The sequence below is a fragment of the Amborella trichopoda genome, chromosome 13 (genome assembly GCF_054954075.1).
Source record: "Amborella trichopoda isolate Santa Cruz 75 chromosome 13, AtrichopodaSantaCruz75HAP2 v2.0, whole genome shotgun sequence".
Lineage (NCBI taxonomy): Eukaryota > Viridiplantae > Streptophyta > Magnoliopsida > Amborellales > Amborellaceae > Amborella > Amborella trichopoda.
In genome coordinates this window covers 46,674,806-46,695,024 of record NC_142348.1, presented here as the reverse complement: position 1 = coordinate 46,695,024, position 20,219 = coordinate 46,674,806, and the positions used below count along the sequence as shown (strand labels likewise).

The 20,219-nt window shown below is 33.2% G+C and overlaps 1 pseudogene across 1 annotated transcript; it reads right to left on the bottom strand.

Moving 5' to 3' along the window:
* Positions 1–10,511: 10,511 nt before the first annotated feature.
* LOC148779277 ((-)-alpha-terpineol synthase-like) lies at positions 10,512–15,313 on the bottom strand (annotated as a pseudogene). Its single transcript, XR_016048188.1, has 6 exons — positions 15,272–15,313; positions 14,859–15,120; positions 12,570–12,788; positions 11,444–11,582; positions 11,099–11,347; positions 10,512–10,936 (listed from the first exon to the last, which is right to left on the bottom strand). The product of XR_016048188.1 is annotated as a (-)-alpha-terpineol synthase-like (transcript).
* Positions 15,314–20,219: the final 4,906 nt, after the last annotated feature.

Sequence of the window (20,219 nt, the reverse complement as noted above, 5' to 3'; positions counted from 1 at the left end):
GAGTGACGGTGGAAACAAATGCTTTTAAGGCAGTTTTATATGTTTTTTCTAAGTATATCAATTTTTAAGTTTTATTTTTCCCAATCAGAAGTAAAAGCATATAAAGAACTTACAATGTGTACAATTCACACCCTAAATGCATTTGTTTCAGAGGACCGACCGGCCAAGATGGCCAAAAAGTACACATTATTCCTTGCTTTATTCTCCTCTTTGGTGAATACCCAGGATAGATGGAGATGCATGTTATGGTGGTAAAAATACATCAAGGGTGTATTACATTAATAGCTATTGTGCTTCCGAATATGAAATAAATAAATAAAAAACATGAAATACAATAGCATGTACTTCACAAAATACAAGAATTCAATGTGGTTCAGTCATAAGGCTTTACTTATTGATTTGATGGAGAAATGAGATCCAAAGCTTCAATTTACATCAGCTTTAACTTTCTAAAACTAGGGCCCAAATGGGGCTTCAAACACAATACAAATGTGCGCTTGATTGGCTTTGGATTATGATATATATAAGACATCCACACCCGACCTTTGCAAGTTGTTCTAGGTGCACGGCTAACAAGTGGTTTGAAACAAGAACTTGGGTCAGGACCTGCCAATGTTGTTAGGTCCACACCGGTGATTGCATAAGTGAAGGCATTGGTTCGGTTGGACTAGCTGAACCATATCGGTTCACACATTGGACCGGTCTAAAAAATTATATAATTAACGAAAATAGTACTTTTTTAAAAAAATAATAAAATAGTAAATTGAGAAAAATAAAAAAAGTAGAATAATTTTAAAAAATAAAAAAGTTTCAAAAATATTATAAGCAAAAATAACATTAAAGGAATAAAAAAATACTCCTCAAAAATACAATAACTCAAATTTACAAAGAAGATACAAAATTAAAAGCTCAAATTCTTTGTTCTATGAATTTTTTTTATTTTTTTAAACCATTCAAAGTGAAAATAATAGAAAAGTAAATAATAATAATAAAACTCAAAAAAATAATTTGTCTCTATTTTTTTTTTTTTAATTTTGATTGTTTTTTTCATTTCTAGTTTTTTTTTTCTTCATTTTCTAGACCTAAAATTAAAAAAAATAGTAGTAGAAAAACCAAAAAACTAAAAATGCCCCAAACATATTTCTATTGTTCAGAGACGTCAGCATCGAAGTTCCATAAAAGAAAGAAGATGAACATAAAATGAAATGAATATCAATCTTTGGCTAATGGAATCAAATTATAACACGCCTTCAAATATTGTCGAAATATGTTGTGTCATTATTGGAAATCTTTGTGATGGCCTGAAAATCTATTTTCATATCTACTTATAAAACTTGAAGCTTAAAAAATAGTGTAGATCGAGCAGATCTATGAGCACTTGAAAAACTTAAAAATCAACAGTACAGAAATGCATTACAAGATGCACTATTTTCAAGAATTAAATCTATTTCTAATTATAAAACTTAAAGCTTAAAAAATAGTGTAGATCAAAAAGATATATAAACACTTGAAAATCTTGAAAATTGACAGCCCAAAAAATGCATTACAGGATGCACTATTTTCAAGAAATAAAATCCATTTCTTTTCCTGTCCATATATCTTGAGATTGAGATGATTGATTTAGGGATTTTTGGGCATTGAAACAACCTCTTCTAGTTTATTTTTAAGGTGGACCTTAAGTTGATTGTTCAGGGCCTCACCCTTATGTAAACGTTTTCCATATTTGATTGCTTTTGTCGGTAAGAATAGTTTGTTTCAACCGGTCCTGAACTATATTTGGCATTTTTTTTGTAATATATTTTATAATTTTAAATTAGGGTGAGGTTTATATAAGGCACCCTTGTTACACTATAGAAGTAGACCTCTAAATTTTGCCCGGAGATGTAGTTCTCCTGTTGGAAACCTTGTAAAGGCGTGGACCTCTAAATTTTGCTTTGAGATGTAGTTCTCCCATTGGAAACCTGGTTAAGGCCTGGGAATCTCTTTTTATCTGTAGTTATGAAATTTAAATTAAAAAAATGATATAGATCGAGCAAATCCATAAACACTTGAAAATCTTGAAAGTAGATGGTTCAAATAACTTGTTAAAAAATGCATTAATTTTAAGCTTTCAATTTTTTTTCTCTTTATATTCATGCATCTCAAGGTCCAGATGATCAATTGGAGGGTTTTCCTACATCTGAACACTCTCTTCTAAAAGATTTTTGGTGTATACCTTTCTTCAGTATTATGCGGTTGACATCTTATTAAAATTTTTCCTTTAAATTATTACTTGTATTTCCGCTATCTTTTGAAAATTTGGTCCAGATTTCTAGATCGACGGTAGTATCAATTTTGATTGCATTATACCTCTTATCGATTAGGTAGTTTGTTAACCTCAAATAACAATTGAAATTACATAATGAAAAATTCTTTCATGCGGGTTGAACCGCATTTCTACAATATGCGATCCTAAGTGTAAAGCATACATCTTAAAGATGGATGCAAATAGGTGGTCCATCTAAAAACAATTGAAACTAACGGTCCAAATATTTCTATAAATAAAATTATTGTTTCTAAGTTTTAAAATCCATTTATTTTTTTATATTCATGATCTCCATATTAGAGATGACATATCTTTAAAAATTAAGTCCAAAATTCCATCTCAAAAATAAATTTTTAAGAGGTGACTCATTTATGAAATTGTGTCCTTATATAAAAGTTATGTTATTGTTCTCCACAACTTTATGATGCAAGTACCGGTCGGTGTTTTCAGACCTGAAACCATTTCCTTATGGTGCAAAAACCACTATTTTTAAACCCAAAACCACCCTGATTAGGGCAAGGCCTTTTCCGAGTAGGTTTCTAGCCGGGTTATATTTGATTTTAGCAATCATTGCAATAGCTATGGGAGCAATGTTGGATTGGATGGCAAACATTATTTTCAGCAAGAATGATGGAGGAATTTATTTGGCAAAAGATGATGAATTTATAAAGTTATCCAATGGATGTTAGCATGGTGAGCAGGTGATTTTGATATCAAGGTAGATATATAAAATTTTTCCAATAGATGTTGGCATGGTGAGCAGGTGATTTTGATATCAAGGTGGAGATTGTTGGATTTCGTGCTATCTAAAATCACGCATATAAAGAAATCTCATATTTTGTGGGATTGATGGAGATTGATCTATATTATGTGGTATTGAGATATTCTCATATGTGATTGAGATTTATATTAATAAGTTTCTTAAAGAAAATAGAAATCCAAAAAGATTAGTACTATTGGATTTATCTCGTTATTTTGAGATATATGTAGCATCAATAGGAATTTTTCTATTTATTATGGACTTAAAATCTTATACATATGGGATGAAAGTGCAGAGATTTAGTGTGCCTATTCGGGTCACCATATGGGAGTGGTGGTTCCTCTAGAGAGAGACGAAAATAAAGCCTCTTGTGCATAAGATGTCATTTCCTTTTAGAGAGAAGATTGGTTCCTATGAAGAAAAACATTGGATATGAGACGAAGATAAAGCCTCTCGCAGATAAAAATTTTGAGATGGTTTCTCTCTAAAAATTATTATAATCTCCCTCTATCTAAAATTTTAAAGTACTTTTTCTCTCTCTAAAACTTACAATTTAAAACCTTTTCTCTCTCTAAAAATAATAAAATTTTTAAAGTTTTTATAAATTTTCTTTGGTATTTTCTCTCTCTAAAATTTGATACAGTTTCTCTTTCTATATTAGTAAGATACTCTCTCTCTCTAAATCTAAAAAATTGAGATTATTTCTCGCTCTAAAAATTTTAAAATAATTTTATCTCTCTTTACAAAATTTAAGATATTTTCTATCTCTAAAACCTAAAATTTGAAAAAGTTTCTCCCTCTAATTCGTGGGTAGTATTGTCGGAGCTAATTGTATTTGATAAAGTGCGTGGCTCCAAGGTGTGAAAATAAACGTCCGGATATACTGCTCCATTATATTTTATATCATAACATCTATATATTTGAAAATATTGGTGTAAGGATGAGGATCTTAATTTTTTTTTTAACCTGTCTCAAACCTAGGTAAAGGAAACGGGTTCTGTTAAGCTGGTGAAGCATATAAAAAAATGTGCAATGTGTGCAATTCACGCAATAAACGCATTCGTTTCATTGAGGACCGACCAGGCCAGACGACAATAATTTTTATTGTCTTTTTTGGTGAATACTCAAAATCCGGGTCCCTCACGTCTAACAAATGTTGAAGTGAAAACAATGAAACGGATGCATTTATGGTGTGAATTACACACATTGCAGGTGTTTTTATATGTTTTTCCTTCTGATTGGCCATTTGATGGGAATCAAAAAGTAACTTTAGGTTCATTTAGGTCAGGTGTCCATCATCTTTGCATAAGTAGATAACACATTTCAAATCGGCAAAGTTTTATGCCTTACCAACCACAAACCATTTTTTTTTTTATTGAAAATTTAATGTCCTAACCCTACATTTCAAATCGGCAAAGTTTTATGCCTTACTAACCACAAACCATTTTTTTTTTTTATTGAAAATTTAATGTCCTAACCCTTTTTAGACCAATATTATCAAATACATAGATATTAGGATAGGGAAATAATGGTAAACAAACATTTAGAAAACCCCAAAGGATCCTGAGAATGGCAAAGTAGTACAACTACAAAGAAATAAAAATGCCCCTCAATGCCCCTCAAAAAATAATTAATTTTTAAATATGCTATTTGTGATAAAATAGAGGGAGATTAAAAAGTTTTAATGCTATCTTTAATAGAGGAATCAAGAGAGACATAGTGCAAATGAAAAATAGTGAGAGATAGCTAGAGAAGATGGGATCAAAATACATAATTAAAAAATAAGTATTACTCAAGTATCCCCCAAAAAAAAAAAAAAGGAATTAACTATTATATATCCTTAATCAATTTTTTTGTAAAAAATGTAACACTGTAATTATAATACTAATGTACTGTTCAAATAGTTATAAAAAATCTAAAATATAACAATTATAATTCAAATACATATAAACGACAAAATTGAGATGAAAACAAATCCATACATCATTTAACATTGGAATCAAAAATAAAAAATTATTTGGCATTTATTATAAATGATCCTTCCTTAAAAGATAAAAGTAATTTATAAAATAAAAAAATAATAGAGATTAAAAGAGACATAATCCATTTGGAAAATAACAAGAGAAGAGAGTCACATAAATAAATAAATTAGAGACAATCAAAATAAATAATAATAAAAATAAGTCAATAAAATAAGAAACAACTATAGAGTTGTTGTTATTATTATTACTATTATTCTAACTCAAACCAATTTGATTCCTCAATGAGTGACGGTGGAAACAAATGCTTTTAAGGCAGTTTTAGATGTTTTTTCTAGTTATATCAATTTTTAAGTTTTGTTTTTTCCAATCAGAAGTAAAAGCATATAAAAAACTTACAATGTGTACAATTCACACCCTAAATGCATTTGTTTAAGAGGACCGACCGGCCAAGATGGCCAAAATGTACACATTATTCCTTGCTTTATTCTCCTCTCTGGTGAATACCCAGGATAGATGGAGATGCATGTTATGGTGGTAAAAATACATCAAGGGTGTTTTACATTAATAGCTATTGTGCTTCCGAATATGAAAAAAATAAATAAAAAACATGAAATACAATAGCATGTAACTCACAAAATACAAGAATTTAATGTGGTTCAGTCATAGGGCTTTACTTATTGATTTGATGGAGAAATGAGATCCAAAGCTTCAATTTACATCAGCTTTAACTCTCTAAAACTAGGGCCCAAATGGGGCTTCAAACACAATACAAATGTGCACTTGATTGGCTTTGGATTATGATATATATAAGACATCCACACCCGACCTTTGCAAGTTTTTCTAGGTACACGGCTAACAAGTGGTTTGAAACAAGAACTTGGGTCAAGACCTGCCAATGTTGTTAGGTCCACACCGGTGATTGCATAAGTGAAGGCATTGGTTCGGTTGGACTAGCTGAACCATATCGGTTCACACATTGGACCGGTCTAAAAAATTATATAATTAACGAAAAAAGTACTTTTTTTAAAAAATAATAAAATAGTAAATTGAGAAAAATAAAAAAAGTAGAATAATTTAAAAAAATGAAAAAATTTCAAAAATATTATAAGCAAATATAATATTCAAGGAATAAAAAATTACTCATTAAAAATACAATAACTCAAATTTACAAAGAAGATACAAAAATAAAAGTTCAAATTCTTTGTTATTTGAATTTTTTTTATTTTTTTAAACCATTCAAAGTGAAAATAATAGAAAAGTAAATAATAATAATAAAACTCAAAAAAATAAATTGTCTCTATTTTTATTTTTTAAATTTTGATTGTTTTTTTCATTTCTAGCTTTTTTTTTTGTTCATTTTCTAGACCAAAAATTTAAAAAAATAGTAGTAGAAAACCAAAAAAATAAAAATGCCCCAAACGTAATTCTATTGTTCAGAGACATCAGCATCGAAGTTCTATAAAAGAAAGAAGATGAACATAAAATGAAATGAATATCCATGTTTGGCTAATGGAATCAAATTATAACACACCTTCAAATATTGTCGAAATATGTTGTGTCATTATTGGAAATCTTTGTGATGGCCTGAAAATCTATTTTCATATCTACTTGTAAAACTTAAAGCTTAAAAAATAGTGCAGATCAAGCAGATCTATGAGCACTTGAAAAACTTGAAAATCAACAGTACAAAAATGCATTACAAGATGCACTATTTTCAAGAATTAAAATCCATTTCTAATTATAAAACTTAAAGCTTAAAAAATAGTGTAGATCAAACAGATATATAAACACTTGAAAATCTTGAAAATTGACAGTCCAGAAAATGCATTACAAGATGCACTATTTTCAAGAAATAAAATCCGTTACTTTTCATGTCCATATATCTTGAGATTGAGATGATTGATTTAGGGATTTTTGGGCATTGAAACAACCTCTTCTAGTTTATTTTTAAGGTGGACCTTAATTTGATTGTTCAGGGCCTCACCCTTATGTAAACGTTTTCCATATTTGATTGGTTTTGTCGGTAATAATAGTTTGTTTCAACCGGTCCTGAACTATATTTGGCACTTTTTTTGTAATATATTTTATAATTTTAAATTAGGGTGAGGTTTATATAAGGCACCCTTGTTACACTATAGAAGTAGACCTCTAAATTTTGCCCGGAGATGTAGTTCTCTTGTTGGAAACCTTGTAAAGGCGTGGACCTCTAAATTTTGCTTTGAGATGTAGTTCTCCCATTGGAAACCTGGTTAAGGCCTGGGAATCTCTTTTTATCTGTAGTTCTGAAATTTAAATTAAAAAAATGATATAGATCGAGCAAATCCATAAACACTTGAAAAAATTGAAAGTAGATGGTTCAAATAACTTGTTAAAAAATGCATTAATTTTAGGCTTTCAATTTTTTTTCTCTTTATATTCATGCATCTCAAGGTCGAGATGATCAATTGGAGGGTTTTCCTACATCTGAACACTCTCTTCTAAAGGATTTTTGGTGTGTACCTTTCTTCAATATTACGCGGTTGACATCTTATTAAACTTTTTCCTTTAAATTATTACTTGTATTTCAGCTATCTTTTGAAAATTTGGTCCAGATTTCTAGATCGACGGTAGTATCAATTTTGATTGCATTATACCTCTTATCGATTAGGTAGTTTGTTAACCTCAAATAACAATTGAAATTACATAATGGAAAATTCTTTCATGCGGGTTGAACCGCATTTCTACAATATGCGATCCTAAGTGTAAAGCATACATCTTAAAGATGGATGCAAATAGGTGGTCCATCTAAAAACAATTGAAACTAACGGTCCAAATATTTCTATAAATAAAATTATTGTTTCTAAGTTTTAAAATCCATTTATTTTTTTATATTCATGATCTCCATATTAGAGATGACATATCTTTAAAAATTAAGTCCAAAATTCCATCTCAAAAATAAATTTTTAGGAGGTAACTCATTTATGCAATTGTGTCCTTACATAAAAGTTATACTATAGTTCTCCATAACTTTATGATGCAAGTACCGGTCGGTGTTTTCAGACCTGAAACCATTTCCTTATGGTGCAAAAACCACTATTTTTAAACCCAAAACCACCCTGATTAGGGCAAGGCCTTTTCTGGGTAGGTTTCTAGCCGGGTTATATTTGATTTTAGCAATCATTGCAATAGCTATGGGAGCAATGTTGGATTGGATGGCAAACATTATTTTCAACAATAATAATGGAGGAATTTATTTGGCAAAATATGATGAATTTATAAAGCTATCCAATGGATGTTAGCATGGTGAGCAGGTGATTTTGATATCAAGGTACATATATAAATTTTTTCCAATAGATGTTGGCATGGTGAGCAGGTGATTTTGATATCAAGGTGGAGATTGTTAGATTTCGTGCTATCTAAAATCACACATATAAGGAAATCTTATATTTTGTGGGATTGATTGTGATTGATCTATATTATGTGGTATTGAGATATTCCCATATGAGATTGAGATTTATATTAATAAGTTTCTTAAAGAAAATAGAAATCCAAAAAGATTAGTACTATTGGATTTATCTCGTTATTTTGAGATATATGTAGCATCAATAGGAATTTTTCTATTTATTATGGACTTATAATCTTATACATATGGGATGAAAGTGCAGAGAATTAGTATGCCTTATTTGGGTTACCATATGGAAGTGGTGGTTCCTCTAGAGAGAGACGAAAATAAAGTCTCTTGTGCATAAGATGTCATTTCTTTTTAGAGAGAAGATTGGTTCCTATGAAGAAAAACATTGGATATGAGACGAAGATAAAGCCTCTTGTGCATAAGATAACTTCCTATGAAGAGAATCATTGATGATGCCTCCTGAAGACTCCCGTAGAGTGAGAGATTGGTTTCTTGTAGAGAATCGGTCTCCATGAAAATTTTGAGTTGTTTCCCCTGTTTGCTCTCAAAATTATTCTCTTCCTAGACAGTGGTCTGGAATAGAGATGAGAGATCGGCATGGTGCCATTTGGGAGAGTAGGTTTAACAAGGTTTGCTCGATTTGGATTTTTTCGTTGATGTTTGTTCCATAATTTTTTATGTAACTTTCATTGGTATAGTGGATTTCTGTTTGTCGTGCCTATGGATATAGCCCTCTTGGGTGAACTACGTAAATCTTTATATTCTTGTAGTGTGTATTTCATGATTTATTTCTTATACTGTATTTGCCAAATATTAATCGGGTTTAAATAGCTTCCCCATACAACAAGCAACAAGTTTTGGAAAAAGTTTTTTCTAGTATTTATTAACAATATGTATATATTTCACAAGAAAAGTGGCCGGAGCTTTTGTCATCTAGATTTAACATTTATGTTCTAGGTGTTGCAGGATTCGGTTTTGTAGAGAAAATTATTGCAAAAATGTTTTGCTAGGGAGAAAGAAGTGGCTAGAGGTGGAGAGAGTAGCCCAAAATGAACATCATCGTTCTTTGATTTCAGGGTTACAGATTCCTTGCTTTGTTTTTTTCTTTTTTCTTTTTTGCCAGAAATAATGATGGCTTTTAACATTTTTTTACAATGCGACAACCTAGGTCTGCTAACGCTGAAAGGGTATTATGGGAGATAGGGGTGGCAACGGTCCGGACCCAGACCCAAACCAAAAAATATAATGTGAGATCTGGACCTGGATCAGACCAGATCCGACCCAAAAAGTAAAATATCTAAGTATTTAAATATATTTCAATACATTTCATAAATTAAGATCTGAAAATATAATTAGGAACCCAGACCCAGAACCAGACTAGATCGGCTCGGAACCAAACCTGAATAGTGTTTGGGTCCAAGATTTGGACCCAAACCTAACCTGCTGAGTCTAAATTTTGAATCCATACCCAAACCTAGGTCGGGTCTACCCGTCGGGTCCTAGGTCGGATCTGGGTCCATTACCTCCCCTACCGCTAGAGAATAACAAAAGACTTTAAAATACTGATATTGGGAAGAAATGAGAAACAAGGGTGATAGTTTTGATAACAATATGTCACATAGTTCTAGCCCAATAATTAGAACAGAGTGACTCCTGATCTTGAACCATCCATTCCAAGGAATCAACACACTAAGCATCAATTGACTAGAGTACTTAGAAACAACACCAATTGCCCGAGAAAGGGGGTTGGGGTTGTAGTGGTGACACCCCCACACCCTAGTCACTCTATTGTAATTTCTATTTTCATTGACACTACCCCCCTTAACACCTTCAAATAACTCTCTTGAATTATTTGAAAAAACGGGTCACCCCATTAACACATTCGAAAAACTAACTCCTAGACTATTTGAAAAAAAAACAAAAACAAAAAGGATGGGGCATGTCTTCCCCACCGGATTATAAATAAGAAAAAATTAAAAATTAAAAAACACCAACCATCCAAAGTTGTGATCCATTTGGGTGCATTAAGAAGTCACTATTCAGTATTTGAAGATGCTAACACGACATCATGAGTTATAGAAGTTCAACTTCTTAGCATACACTTAGGAATATCTAGCATCAATCCATCAATACAAACATCAATATTAATGAAATGGAAGAACAACCATGACTTTAGATCCAAGAAAGGAAAATAGATCCTAAACATCAACGCCAATTGGTTGGAAGAGCAAAGAGTTGAAGTGATCAAGTGTTGAACGAACAGTAGCACCAAAGCCAACTCCATATTGGTACATGAATTCGAAGGACCTCGCAATATTTAAAACATCCTTGATGAAGGTCTTTGGCAGTGGAGATGGAGTAAGGCATTCTTGATGAAGATGCTTCCATATATCATTGATTGAATCCCTAATGTGCTCCCGCGCTTGTTCCTCTAATGCACCAGTCTCTTGCATGTAGCATTGTATCGATTTAAGTACATCTCCTCTTTCTTTTTCATCCTTCATGCACAATAGCAATGTACGTTCTCAATTCTAAGATAAAATGAGTTTCAAATGTACATGAGAAAATTTATGCAGTTTATTAGTATCATTTTCTTTACTTTAGTTAATAAAATCAAATAACACTCAATTGAAATTTTAAACCAAATGTAGTGCACATACTGTACTAGTTCCCATATCATTGGTAAGTCGTAAAATCATAGAAGAACACCGGACAATCCTTGGAACTTGTTCTAAACAATCAACAACTTCTTGTGTAATTTTCTCTCCGGAGAGAGAATAACCGGCAAACAGAATAAGTGGCCCCGAAATTGACGTATAGGCATTGCTTAAGTACTCTTCTAGAGTTGGTTTGTACCCACTGTGAAACCACTTTGCTTCTTTCAAGTATGCCTTGCATGTGCCAGCCCACTATAACAAGAGAAATATATGCATTAGTTATTTCACAAAAGTAAGTCATATAAAACTATAAGGATACTGAGACCAAGTTAAATAGGAAATGCATACCGCCTTGCTGAGGGGTGCTATGATACAACAGCCTTGTTCCTTTAGACTATCATAGGCCATTTGATTCACAGTATTGTACAAGCCCATGTAACATATTTTCATGTATTCAGGAAGTGACTCCATGGCTTTGAGGTCCCATCTGTTGATTCAATGACATAGGAGTAAGCAGTTAAATAAAAGAGCCATATTGCCTGGCTCTGTCTTCCATTTTATTGAGGGATTTGCTGGCTTAACCCATTATTTTATGACATTTCATGGATGATTTGCTCACTTACATCATTGCCTTGTGATGTTTGTAACACCGTTCTAAGAAATTGTGGATCTAAATTCCCTTTTGTAAAATCTAAACTATGACAAGGGAGGAATGTTATGATATTAGAAGGATGCTAGTTTAGACCCCATGCATGTAGAGAAACATTGAAATGTGATTTCCACGCCATTTATTTGAGAGGGAGTGATACCTATGGGCTTTGTTATGTTAAGGGAGGAGCACTCATTGAAATGGGGGCATAAAAGCAAACCTATAAAAGGGAAATATGGAAAAATCATTTTGTGAGGTATTATATTCAATGGGACAATTACATTTCAATCCCTAGGATTGATACAACTTCGAGAACAATACGTAACAATGTACTGTAGTTTAAATCATATATCACCTCAATTATTAATGTTAATAATGGCCGGTTGGCATTAAGTGATTGTACTAGGAGGACAATTTTGGTTCAGTTCAATGACTTTGGTATAGCATAGCATGGTTCACAATAATAATATGCACAGTGATTAAGACTACAATAAATCGGTGGTCTGACCGTGCCTTGGCCTGTTTAATCTAAAGTGAAAATCAGGTTTGGTCAAAAACCATACATACCAATACTTGATCTGTTTTGGTTGGACGAAATAACTAGTTTCAAATGATTCAATTGCTGGAAAATTTTAATATATTTTATATTATCAAATTAATATATTCATTTTTCGATTTTTATTTCCAAAATATAGTCCAACCGGTTCAACTAGTTATCAAACTAGCTTTGACTAGACCAAATCCCGCAACAGTTCGGCGGCCGGGGTCTAATCCTAATTCGATGTTTATGAACATATGGAATAAGTAATTTGGTGAGTACCATACCTTTCAACTGCTTCAGTGAAGAGCTCTAGGTCCTCTATTGATCCATATACATCATAAACATCATCTATTACTGTTAAAAGAATATCAGTTTTGGCCATGTCCCTCCTTGACCTACCATATTGAGGCTCATAGGCCACCGCAGAAGAAAACATGAAACACTCCAAGATGCGCTCCCTAGCAAAAGGAAGTTTCTCACTAAACCCTGTGTCTCTCCACCACCTGTTGATAAATACTTGTTATTCACAATGCGACAGTCCATATTTTTTAATCAATAATTGAAGTAAAAATTTCTCTATACCACTTTGTGGCAACTGTTAGTTTGAAATTTTTCAATAAATGAAATTCATGATAGACTCTTATGAATTTTGGGCCTTACGAAATTATCAAAAATTCAAAAAGAAATCAGTCAAAGATCTACATAACTAATCTTAAAAGACTTAAAAAACTGAATGAAAGAAAAATTGTTCCACAGAGATCTAGTATTGGAATTCATATAGACTTATATTTTCTTTGCAAAATATAAGGTAAATGGTCAAATCATCTTACAAAATCATAACCCCTTTTAGTGTTAGCAGCTTTACTTTTTAAGTTTCATTTAAATCAGGTACCTCCTCACATAATATATTAAATAATAACCAAGTTGTTCTGTCTTGAGGATTGATAACTCTAAAGAAGCAGGGGTAATTTGATAATTTGGACAATAGCAAATCACAATAATATCATGATTGTTTTGTATTGCTAACCCTGAAAAATCATAGTGTTATTATAATTTGGCTCAAGCCACTTAAGTCGGCAAATTTTCTGAAATATCACTGCTTGCTAAGTTTCCCAACCTTGAATATGGGCAACTTGTGAAACTTAAATCATAACACTCCAAAATCAATGATACTTGTTCTTTGCACATAATCTAAGATGCTTTGAAGTATTTGCAAGTTCAAGCAAAATTGGATTCCTTTCTTCTTCCCCTTTGTAAAAATCAATGTAATATGTCGCTTCCACTCCAACCTTTCTCCCAATAAAAAAACGTGAAAATTGTTTCTTTTGTAAGGAGTGACATACTACATTTGTCAACGGCTAGTTAGAGAAATTTATCAAACTACACTTAAACTTTGAACTATTTAACATTTTAGCCCCTGGTGATTACCATATTCAACAAATTTCAAATGCCACTTTGATACGTCATTTTATGGGCTATTTGATATTTGATCAAACGAGTAATGGGCAATTTAAGATTAGATAAAAACTAATCGATAAGATGTTAAATAATTCAAATCGTAAGTATAATTTGATAAGTTTCCCTTTGAGAAAATTTTGTATGAAACCTTAATTGCTCATTGCATTTCACGATAGATCCTCCTCCCTTTTTCCTTTCAAGCAAAATAAATAAACCCCTAAAAATTTCAACATACCCCCTCATCTCTCATATCCCCTTTTATTCATTTTTTAATATAAAAGTTAGCCCCCAACAAACTATTTTATATCACCTCAACCCAAAAAATATTTTTGTCATTTTTTTCCCTTTCAACCCCATTTTATCTCTCACTCTCAATTCATCTCGTTCAAAAAAAAAAAATTTATGCTTTTCCCCTTTTCAACCCCTCAATGCATTATATCTCTCACTCCCTCAATTCACCACGTTGAGGACACTCTCTCTCTCTCATATTAGTCTCTCTCGCACCCCCTCTTACATGTAAGTCTCTATCTAAATTTTGCAGCCAATTCGTTTATCTCTTTAAACACAAGGTTAGAGAAAGAAATATAGGTCATAGTGCATTAAACAAAGAAAGATTTAAGAGTTTGGGGGATTGGCCCTTAGACAGAGAAAGAGATTCAGATAACTTGGTGTAGAAATCAGGGAGAGAGAGAGGTATATCGTTAGGGTTAGCATAGTGTGTGAATTAAGAGAGAGAGAGAGCCCTTGTCATAGTGGAGAGAGAGAGCTCACCGTGGTGAAATGAGAGAGTGGGAGATCTGATCGGTTGAAAAGGGCAGAAGCATGGTAAAAAGGGTTTCTGAGTTAAGATGGTATAAAAATAGTTTATTGAGACTAACTTATATATTCAAAAGTGAATAAAACAAGGAGATATGAGATAGGAGGTTCGTTGAAATTGATAGTGGTTTTCTTATGCCATTTAAAAGTAAAAAGGCAAGAGGGTCTACCCTGAAATGAGAGGGGGAATTAGGACTGCGAATGAAATTTTCCCTTTTCTTTTTTATTTTAACACGCTACAGGTCATGCTTTGCAAACATAAAAAGCACGGTTGGGACGGGGGAGAGAGTGGGGTGTACCTGCAGAAACATTGTATCCATGCTCCCTCAGCAATCGAAAGCGAAGGGCCGCAGCATGTAGATCGTTGCGTGAGGATCCTCCGATGTTATTAGTGTAAATGGTATCAAGGGCCATTTTGATGCGGTCCTCGAAGAGGTAGCCAATTCCAAGCCGTTCGATGGTGTCAACGAGCTCCATCTGAGCCACTGGATCGTTAGTGGCTTCAAAAAGAAGTACGACTTGGTGCTTTAGGTCCTCAGCTCGGCTCTTATGCAACTTACCCTGCAAGTCACGAAAATTACAGCCGAAAGCAATAATAATTTCAAATCATTTTTTGCTAAGGAAATAGGGCTGAGAATATGTCGGATCGTGTCTGGATCTATCGGGATCTGGATTCGAACCCAAAAAGTATACATAGGATTTGGATCCGTACCTGATCAGATCCAGAATATTCAGATTTGGAACTAGAATACATGGGATCCAGATCTAGATCCGGACCTAATCAGATCCAAAAAACGCATATATATATATATATATATATCTAGTTTTTATACCAAAGTATAAAATATGTACTATATAATATTTATTATCATATTATAATATTGACTTCATAAAAAGAGGGGATTGCATACTAGAGACTATTTACTTTTGATATAGGAATGTTAAAATTATTCTTAACCATCAAATGTAAACCCGATAACTAAAGTTTGTAACGTAATTCTAGAAGTTATATTTCTAGACTTTGTGCCTAGTGAATGAACACCTTAAACTACTGATTTTGCATCCCCTTTCAATGATGATTGTGAATTCTTTATACTATAAGTAAATAATCTTATGCATTTTTCAAAAAAAAGAAAAAGAAAAATGAATTATATAATGATGCTCACCGATATCTAGTTTTTATACCGAAATATAAATTTATATTTATAACGCTAGCTAGACACTCTGACACTCATCTTGGTGCCCATGTAATTTGAAAAGGGTACTCCATGATTAAAAGACAACGACACATAATGGGTTTCGAAAACAGTTCTATCTCTATTTTACCTACCACAGTGGAACACCGTGTCCATTGTAAAAATACAACTTCATTTCATATCATTATCAATATTGTGTGAGAATGAGCAGTGGAGACTAGATAGAGAGCATGGAAGATAACACCTAGAAGCATTAAAACTGACCATGAAAACAACTAAACTAAAGAAGATAGATACCTTCTCTCGATAAAAGATACAGAATTGAGTTTAGGTGTCCTAGATTGAGGCTTGGATCTACCAAGTTAGGAAGGTCGGGCCTAGGGCCCCGACTCGGGGTACTCCCTTGTTTTTGTTTTTTTCATTTTATTTTTTCCATTTATTTTTAAAGTGCATATTTGTGCGAGCTTCCAGTTTTGTATTGCCAACGATACATGCCGGGATGATATTATGGCTAGTCTGTCACCCGAATCGTAATTTAACATGTCCCATTCTCTATCGAACCCCTTTTGACAAGTTTACGCCTAAAAACGACGGAAAGACTATTGTCTCTGTCAAAATTTTTAAATTAAAAAACACACCCATTTGCATCCATCTTTAAGATGGATGCTTAATGCCTCGGGATACGCAAATAAAAATGTGTCTCCTGATACATGCAACAATTTCCTATAAAAAAAAGAAGAAGCAAAATATTGGAAAGTCCGTTGGAATTATAAATTGTAAATAAGCCTAGGAGCAATTGTCAAATGCTAAAAGATTGCATAGTCCCAGGGGATTATATTATTGATTTGCTCCCGCCGGGATAACACATGCTAGGCAATAGATTTTAAATTTTTATCAACTTTTTTAAAAAATTTTATAACAGTTTTCGTGAATTTTGTTTATGACCTGCTGAATTAAATTTCCATACCAAATTCTTTGACAACATGTGATCTCCTTATCTCATTTTTGACAACCTGGGCTCTCCAATGCCTATATTTTTGGTAATCTGAGCTCTCCAATGCCTATTCTCAACCTAGACTTTCCACACCAATGCCTATCTTTTCTTTTTTGTACAACTTGGGATCTGATGCTTTTTTTTTTTGGTTCTGTTTTTGTCACAACCTGTGCTCTCTACTCCAATGCCTATCTTCTTCTTGTTTGTTTTCTTTTTTTTTTACATCCTGCGCTCTGTGGGTTATGGGCCCACCATGCTTCCATTTCACAATTTGGGCTCTCTTCACAACCTAAGCTGAGCTCTGATACCATGTTGAAATTTTATGGATAAGGCATTGATATCATGTTGCAAGTTTTTTGATAAAGCATTGATACCACTGATAATTGAAAGCACGCACTCACTTTCTTTTTTAGAGAGATAAATACAAACACATTCATACATTACGTATAATTACATGTTGGTTGCCTCTATAAGTTGCTTATATCTACAACCACAGGCACAAATCACTTCAATACATGGAGCCCATATATATAAGCGTGTACAATAAAATTACCTACTACCTACGTGTTGGATAACTACCAATTACCTACAGGAAGAGAGAGAACTTCCCACGCTATTTGAACTACCCATATATTCTACTTTTACATAGAGATAGAAATAACATCTCACTATCTTAACTACTCATATGTTCCACTTTCTTTGCATCATCTGTAACATACCTTAGATCCAAGAAAGAAAAATAAACCCTAAACATCAACACAAATGGGTTGGAAGAGCAAAGAGTTGAAGTGATCAAGAGTTGTACTGCTAGTAATACCGAAGCCATCACCATATTGATACATGAACTCAGAGGATCTTGCAATATTTAAAGCATGCTTGATGAAGGTCTTTGGAAGTGGAGATGGAGTACGGCATTCTTGATGAAGATGCTTCCATATATCATTGATTAAATCCCTAATGTGCTCCCGCGCTTGTTCCTCTGATGCACCAGTCTCTTGCATGTAGCATTGTATTGATTTAAGTACATCTCCTCTTTCTTGTTCATCCTTCATGCACAATAGCAATATACTTTCTCAATTCTTGGATAAAATGAGTTCAAAATGTGTATGAGAGAATTTCTGCGATTTACTAGTTGTAACATTTTCTTTACTTTAGCTAATAAAATCAAATAACGTTCAATTGAACTTCTAAATCAAATGTGGTGCACATACCGTACTTGTTCCCATATCATTGGTAAGTCGTAGAATGATAGAACAGAACCAGACAATCTTTGGACCTTGTTCTAAAAAATCAACAACTTCTTGTGTAATTCTCTCTCCAGATAGAAAATAACCAGCAATCAAAACAAGTGGCCCCGAAATTGAAGTATAGGCATTGCTCAAGTACTCATCTAGAGTTGGTTTGTACCCACTGTGAAACCACTTTGCTTCTTTCAAGTATGCCTTGCATAGGCCAGCCCACTATAACAGGAGAAATATATGCATCAGTAACTTCACATGGGTAAGTCACATAAAACTTAATGGATATTGAGACCAAGTTAAATAGAAAATGCATCATGATATGGTACATAAAACTAGACCAAACACTTATTCTTTTGTTAAAGATGGTATTAATATCATGATCTACCATATGAAGCAACTTCCTACACCTAAATCCGCTAAAGAGGAGGGTTCAAAGTGCCTTAATGTGCAAAATTTAAAAGGGGGCAGGAAGGATATGGATTCTATTTATGTGTTGCTCGCAAAAAAAAATTATGTACCGACTACAATTCCTAAGTCTCTTGAACCTCTGCTTGAGAAATATAAAGATTTGATGCCTGAAGATTTACCTAATAGTCTTTCTCCAATCAGAAATATTCAGCATCACATTTATTTGGTGCCTGGTTCTAGCCTATCGAATTTGGCCCATTATCGAATAAGTCCCATGGAATATGAAGAGTTGCACAAACAAATTGTTGATTTGCTTAAGAATGGATTGATTCGAGAAAGCATGTCACCATGTGCTATCCCTACATTACTTAGTCCAAAGAAAGATGGGTCATGGAGGATGTGTGTGGACAGTCGAGCAATTAACAAAAGTACAATCAAGTACCGATTTTCCATACCCAAGCTCAATGATATGTTAGATATGCTTAGTGGAGCTAAGGTTTTCTCAAAGATTGATTTAAGGAGTGGGTACCATCAAATTCGGATTCGTCCTAGGGATAAATAGAAGACCGCATTCAAAACTCGAGATGGACTATATGAGTGGCTTGTGATGGCATTCGGGCTTTCTAATGCACAAAGCACATTCATGCGCCTAATGCACCAAACACATTCATGCGCCTAAAAAATATCAATTGAACTTTATAAAAAAGTATCAAAACACTAATATACTACAATTACCAGCAAAAAAGTGGTTGATCCACTTAATTGTTGATGATCAGCATGAACAACCTTTGACAAGGCTTGAAACAAAAATGCTAATGCAGCTGCACCCCATGCTACTGACCAGCTACGTGAATATCCTAAAAAAGTTGTAAGTAGATTGTAGGGACTGTACCATCTGTGGAATCCGTAAATATTGTGCACCTTACAAGATATAAGAGGTAGGCACAGGTGTATCGTATAAGAGTAGTACGGTTATAGTTCTCTGGTATCTGATTAAACGTGTTCCTCCACCATGTCCGTCGGATAAAGGAATGACTATGACCAGGTGACAGCTGTCCTATCATGCAGATTATATATTCCTCGTAGTTCTCCACTCTCCTCACGGTTACAGCTACACCAATCACCTTTAACCGAAGAATTTTCCAGGTATCTTCAAGTATTGGCATCATCTCTCCGATGTCTGCATTAAAGTGCCACGTGTTTGTCTCAGCGTGCCACCTCTCGATGATTGTAAATAATGTGCCGCGGTCATGCTGATTCATCGATACTATAGTCAAAGGATACAATCTTGATCTCCTGACCAAATCAATTTGGTCATTGTTTGTTAACGGTCATGCAACATTTGCATTAATTTTCTCATCAATTTTGAGGATATTTTTTTGATCCTGAAATAGAATTTGTCATTTTCAGATACTTAAAAAATATATTGATTAACTAACATGATAGACACAGAATATAATTCTAAATATTTCTACTTACATCCCTTTCCCATATCCTCTGTGATATATGTTCTCTTTGTCTAGTGAGCAATGAAGGAATCTTAGGACCTTCATGGAAAGGTGCATCTTTTGTCATGATCACTGTTCAAAAAGCCATCATACATAAAAAATCATTGTACATCAAAAAGCAAAAAACTATTCATTAATAAACATTTTCATAATAAATGACACAATAGTATGATATTCAAATATCCTACCAAGTATTCTTTAAATCCCTGATGAATTTGGTACCTATATTTAAACCACTATATCTGAAACTTACACTCTAATCCAAACAATAACTCATGCCATCAAAGAAGTGCAGCAGATTCAATATAAAGCT